Source organism: Durio zibethinus, chromosome 2, assembly GCF_047325235.1.
Source record: "Durio zibethinus cultivar Kanyao isolate XHJ-2024 chromosome 2, ASM4732523v1, whole genome shotgun sequence".
Lineage (NCBI taxonomy): Eukaryota > Viridiplantae > Streptophyta > Magnoliopsida > Malvales > Malvaceae > Durio > Durio zibethinus.
Window position 1 is genome coordinate 9263694 of NC_143163.1, and position 6169 is coordinate 9269862.

The 6169-nt window shown below is 26.4% G+C and overlaps 1 pseudogene; it reads right to left on the bottom strand.

The window, feature by feature from the left end:
- Window positions 1–2113: 2113 nt before the first annotated feature.
- On the bottom strand, window positions 2114–4543 carry LOC149519970 (ketol-acid reductoisomerase, chloroplastic pseudogene; annotated as a pseudogene).
- Window positions 4544–6169: the final 1626 nt, after the last annotated feature.

The following is a 6169-nucleotide window of genomic DNA, read 5'->3' on the forward strand; positions in this document are numbered from 1 at the left end:
TGTGAATTTATAAATTTTTTCAAAAAAAAAAAAAGTATATATGTTCTTATTATAAAATCATATTTTATGGTTTATATTTCGTGATCGCATTTTATTGACAAGAGAATAATGCATGATTCATATTATTTGATTTATATAATATTATTTCGACAATAAATAAACATATTATCTAAGATAACTCCAATTCAATTGGAGAATTATCTAATTATTTGTAACTAGTTAAAATAAATTTTATTTGTTGGATGAGAAAATTTCATGTATTTTATAATTTGGACACAAAATTTATAGTATTGTGTAGATATACTTGAAATTTTGACTTTTTCTAATGACATGAACCGTGGTGGATATGACTTTAGTATCCATGATCAAATAATTTTTAAGTATCCAAGAGTTGGAATGAAAGTCTTGAAAGGAAACTATAGAAACTATGAGTTTACTAGTTTTGAGGGTGATTATATTTGGTATTATACTTATTAATGCATGCTCTCATATTAAGTTGAAACAAAAGTTTTGAAACTTTTATGAAAAGAAAATATTAAGATACAAAATATTTACTAACTATCTTTCATTAAGAGTGGTTTTGGAAGTCTTTTACTGAAAAAAAAAAAACAAATAGTGAAAAGATAAATGAAATGACAACTTGATTAAATATATATGATATCTTGATAATTGAATGGAGCTTTTTTAATAAAATAATACAAATTTGCATGTGGTGGGGGTGATAAGAATAAAAAAATAAAAATTGTCATCATAGTATTGTAAGATTTTATTATAATTTTATGAGCAAATTATACATGTTAATAAGTGTAGTACAACTTACTAAAGTAAAATCCTAAAAGGACTTTAAATATCTTTAAAAGACTAAAATGACTTGGTTTATTCATTAAGTTTATCTAGTATAATTATCTTAAAGATGTATAAAAGTATGGAAATAGAATGGTTGAAATTTATGAGTATAGAGTTGTGGCTACAACTAATACCATCTATTTATTAAAATGATAACAATAAGGCAACAATGTCTAGAGTATATAAATGATATGCAAAATGAAAGGTTTGGACATATTAGCTTGAAGTGATTATATTAGAGATTCAATCTCAAGTGGAGGTAATTATCATAAAAGAATATTGAATTTCAAGATATTTGGTAAGTAGTACTACAAGTAGAATGCATTTAAACCCTTACTATTAAACACCAATAATGGGAACCCAACTTTAAAGTTGTAACCTCTAACTACAAGTTTAATAGGTAAAACAAGTTATTATTATGTGTCTGTTAAGCACTAGTAAAATCCATTCAAAATTTAAAAATTAGTGTGATCTATTACGTAGGGAGAATGAGTTTTTATACTTTTAATGGAGTTTATTATTTAAATGTCTAAAGCAATGGAGACATAATGGAAACTCTACCTATATAAACATAGAAGTGGTGCCACTTTAATAAGAAAAATTAGAGTCTCTCTTGTAAATGTTTATGAATTAGATAGTACATGGCCATAATAGTGTTAAAACGGTTATAAACCTGTGGCAGAAGAATAAATAAGTGTTATGTGTGTTATATCTTCTATTCTAACACTAGGAGTTGATGTTTAATCTGTCGATACCATCAACTTTATTAGAATTCTAAGATATATATGCTAATTAAAGGTTTAAATCGAAAAGATACCTTCTTATATTCATAATATTTATTTGTGTTAAAGGTTAAAAGATTAATTACTAACATTCCAAACTAGTAGGGGATTGTTGCTAGTTTAGAATATGGCGCATCCCATATTAAATAGAAAATTTTAATTATTTATGAATAAAATTAATTTTTTATTAATTTTATTTATATTTTAAATAATTATGCTTGAATAGAAATAATTATCATGTGACAAATGGTCAAAGCTATTTGGATATTAATAGATTATTATTTATAAAGATCATGATTATAAAAAATGTCATAATCATTTAAATAGAAGTTTATGTCTATTCATTGATTATAAATAGATCTTTTAGTATAATTATTTGCACTACTTCTGCTTGGAGAGTTTTGAGATTTTATTGTATACTAAAAATATAATTACCTTTAAAAAAATGTTCTTCACACTTCAAAACCAAAGTTCTTTTCTATTATTTCTATTATTTTATTTATTTTTTCTAACAATATGATAGCTCATGATTTAAGCTAGCTAATTACAAATAAACAAGTCAGAATCATTTACGATTTTGCTATCCTCATTGCTTTTTTCTCTAATGATCTCGCCAGTTAGCTTGTCTTTATTTCCATTTTCCAATTCTACCCTACTCAGCTCAATGGTATATTGGCCATTTTTAACACTCCTTTCTCCAAATTCAACCTTTTTTAGTTTTTTAGTTTAATTGCACACTGATCACTCCCAACATCACTATAAGTTTTTATTTTGTCTTGCCATTAATTGTGAATAGCCATTTCATCACATTACCCTCCCCAATAGCTGATCTTTGTCCTCAAGGATCAAAGTGAGAGCTAAGTATAGAATAATCTTCCCAAATGGCATGATTAGATCCTAAATTAAGCCATTCCTCCAATACAGATGCCATTATTCAATTATTTTCTTTCACTAGTTACCTCTTCATAGCACTCATACAATATATCCATGCATGGGTAATAAAATGCATTATAGGCAATTTCAAATTTTTGTTTTCCCTCTTCAAATAAGGAATTATACACAACCAACATACCCTATGCTGAATGGTCTTTGATATAATCCCTATAACACTTTTAACAGTGTGTTTATAAACAAGATCCTCATTCATTCCATTTTTTATGTATCTTCCAAATAAAGACTCCACAATTCCATCAATAGCAACAAGTAGAATGCCCCACTCCCAAAAGATGTCACTTGTGTACTCCTACTCTAAAATAGTAGCAAAAGTGAAAGGAGATCCAAAGGCAACTGACCACCTTAAGGTAACATCAGTAGTTCTACTATCCATATCTTGATGGACCCCCAAAACTGGAATTGATTCTGACATCATTAATATCTTTGCCTTAAACGCAAAGTCTCCTTACAAATAGACCCATTCTTTTAGGACACACTATAATTACACTAATATTCTTTAGAAAATCGTTCATAAGCTGCACGTGTCTAAAAACTAAATCATAAAAAAGCTGAATGATGCTATTTGGGTTCATATGAGAAATGTAAGCATAATTTTCTTTAAATTTTAAAATCATATGTGAGTATTAAAACACTACTTAATCAATTTGCATACTTGTTTGGGTAATCATACTGATAAGTGGAAGCAACATCCAATATTGAAGAAACTAAGTTTTTCTCTTAGCTCTTTTTTTACTAGCAGCTCTCAATAGGTCAATACTGTTACTTAGGAGTGAAGAGGGGACGTTAGTCAATTTATAGTAAAATCTTATAAACTTCCCTATCAAAGGTTTACTAGGCCAAAAGGCTACACAACCGCCAAATCGCACTAACCCAATAAGATGTGCAAAGCCTATATGTAAGTGATCACAATTAACTATTTGGGCTATTGTGCTTATCTTGTAATAGGACTAAATTTATCAACATATTTTATTAAACATTAAAATCATCAATTAATAGTAGCCCACTTACTAAAAAATTCTAACATTTTCCCACTTAGGAAATATTAATTAGATTGTTTGATTTTAAGAAAACACAATTAGAAAACAAGACTCTAGGTTGATTACTTTTGCTTTGATGTGGCCATAGTTTTTGAAAAACAATTTAGCCTTTAAGACAATATTTTAATGATTCTATCCAATAAAACCATCAAATACCAAATTATGGCAGTCTTTATGTCTTGTATTGACATAAGACCAATTCATGGTTACAAGTGCTAAAGACTTTATCGATAATAGATCTTAATGTGGATTTGTAGCAAGAAAATAACACCTAAATGTGATCTTAATGTGTTATTTTCATTGTTATTCCTCTTACCAATTTCTTTAAATTTGTTTAGAAAATCTCCATGACATCCAGATGTGCTTGTATGTCTCTTTTTTATTCTCGAGTTGGTATCATTTATGAGATATATCCAAATGACATTAAAGTTGTACTTAAGATAGATACGAAGTTTTAAGATTTTATAATATGACATATCAATATAAGATGTCCTCATGCAATAATAAACATATATACAAATAACAACTATGATATATATATATATATATATAAAACAAATTTGTCCACTTGATGGTACCTGATGGATTTATTCATTTCAAACTATGTCTTGTAGGTAATTAGAAATTACATGTGATGCATTTAACAAATTAAAGAAACATAAAATAGTCATGGTTTCAAAAGCAAATTTACAATGCATCATTGCCATAATTAACCTAATATCTTAATAAGTTTTATTTTCCACACTTGTAGATATCCATGTTATGAGCTTAGTAATACCATAATATTCATACAGGGAAAATATATCATCATTTTATCAAATTACAATGACTTCCATTGATCCAACGAACCATAAAAATGCTCCAACCAAATTTTGAATAATAATAATGAGCACTTTAATAAATGGAGTCATAACAAAATTATTTATTGCTTGCCCTTATGCCAAATGTGATAACCGCTATTGTTATTGGACTTTCATGATGTTGCTTTAATAAACCACTTATAAATTATTAATATATTATAAACATATCTTCTTATTCATGTGTTCATATAACACAAAATTTTTAATGTTTTAACTTGAGATCATTTTCAATAAATTGGAAATAATTAAATTACCAATATTTTATATCTAAAACATGTCTTAATCAATAGCCTGTTAACTCCCACTAACCTTAACACATGATATCTTCAAATCAATAATTTTAGGCCATTTATGAGTCTTTATTACTTTAAAACATAGTAGAAGAACTTCCACTGATTTTCACTTCTTTTCAAAGAATAGTTTTTCTATTAATAAAATAATAATAATGATAATAACCATAATAAAAATTGAAACCTTTATATTATCATTATTTAAAATAATTCTCAAAATTAGTTCATATATAATTCAAAACAAGGGAAGTGAGATAAGATAAAATTGAAAAATTTTTATTCTCTCTTAAAAGTAAATCAATAAAATTTAGGGAATAGTATCAAAGAATGAATTGAACTAATAAAAACAAAATAAATAGTTTATTTATTTGCGCAAAACTGCATTCTTGAAAACTCTAACATGTGTGATTAGCATAAAAGAATATTTTCTCTCTCACATGTGAGTTTCATAAAAAAAACTATGAAATTTACTTTAAACACATTGTCAAGAAATGACAACAATATATCCTTTAAAATTGATAATTGCTAGGTTTGATAATGGTAACTAAGATAATCAAAACCAATATCTTAATTGAGAGTTAAACAAGTAAAATGAATTGTCAAATTAAAATTATATTTCAACAGCTCTCAATTTTTCTTAAAACAAATTGAGATATCATAACAGGTCTAAAATTTTCTTATGTGAAAGCTAACCTTCTTGGCTATCATAAGTCGCTATACAACAAATGTATATCATTAGAGGTGATAAGTTAACATGATCAAAATTTATTCATTTACTATGTTGTACAAAACATCAAAAAACTTATCATTCATGATAAACATTGACTTATGATGACATTTTTTCTAGCTTATTGAACTTAAGTACAAAGGTTGATCAATGATAGTAGATAAGACTTTAATCAAGTTAATATCTCACTAGTCATATCATAACAATCAAGGTGCCATTTCATAAATTTAATCTTGGACATTCTTTAAAAAAATGTATTATCTCTTTATGTGGTCACATTTTAAAAATAATGAAAAATACAATGACATTCAAAAATATATCCCTTTTAGGCAAATAAATTCTCTTGGTTTATGTATCTTTTCACCTCATAAAGATGTTTCATAATTATCTCTAAATAAAAAACATACCCATTTGGGCATGTAATTACATGTACTAACTTTGAAACAATCGAAAACAACATAAGAAATTTCATTATCTTTATAGTTCTACTAATTTTTTAATGTCTTTTTATACACATGATCACTCCAAGCAAGATACTAATTTAAATGTACCTTTATGGATCACTAAAAGTTAAAACTTAGAATGCCCATTATCATTTTATACACCTTAAAAATTTTCAAATTATATTCCATAATCATGTTATCAATCAGTATAAGCAATTAGCATGCCATAC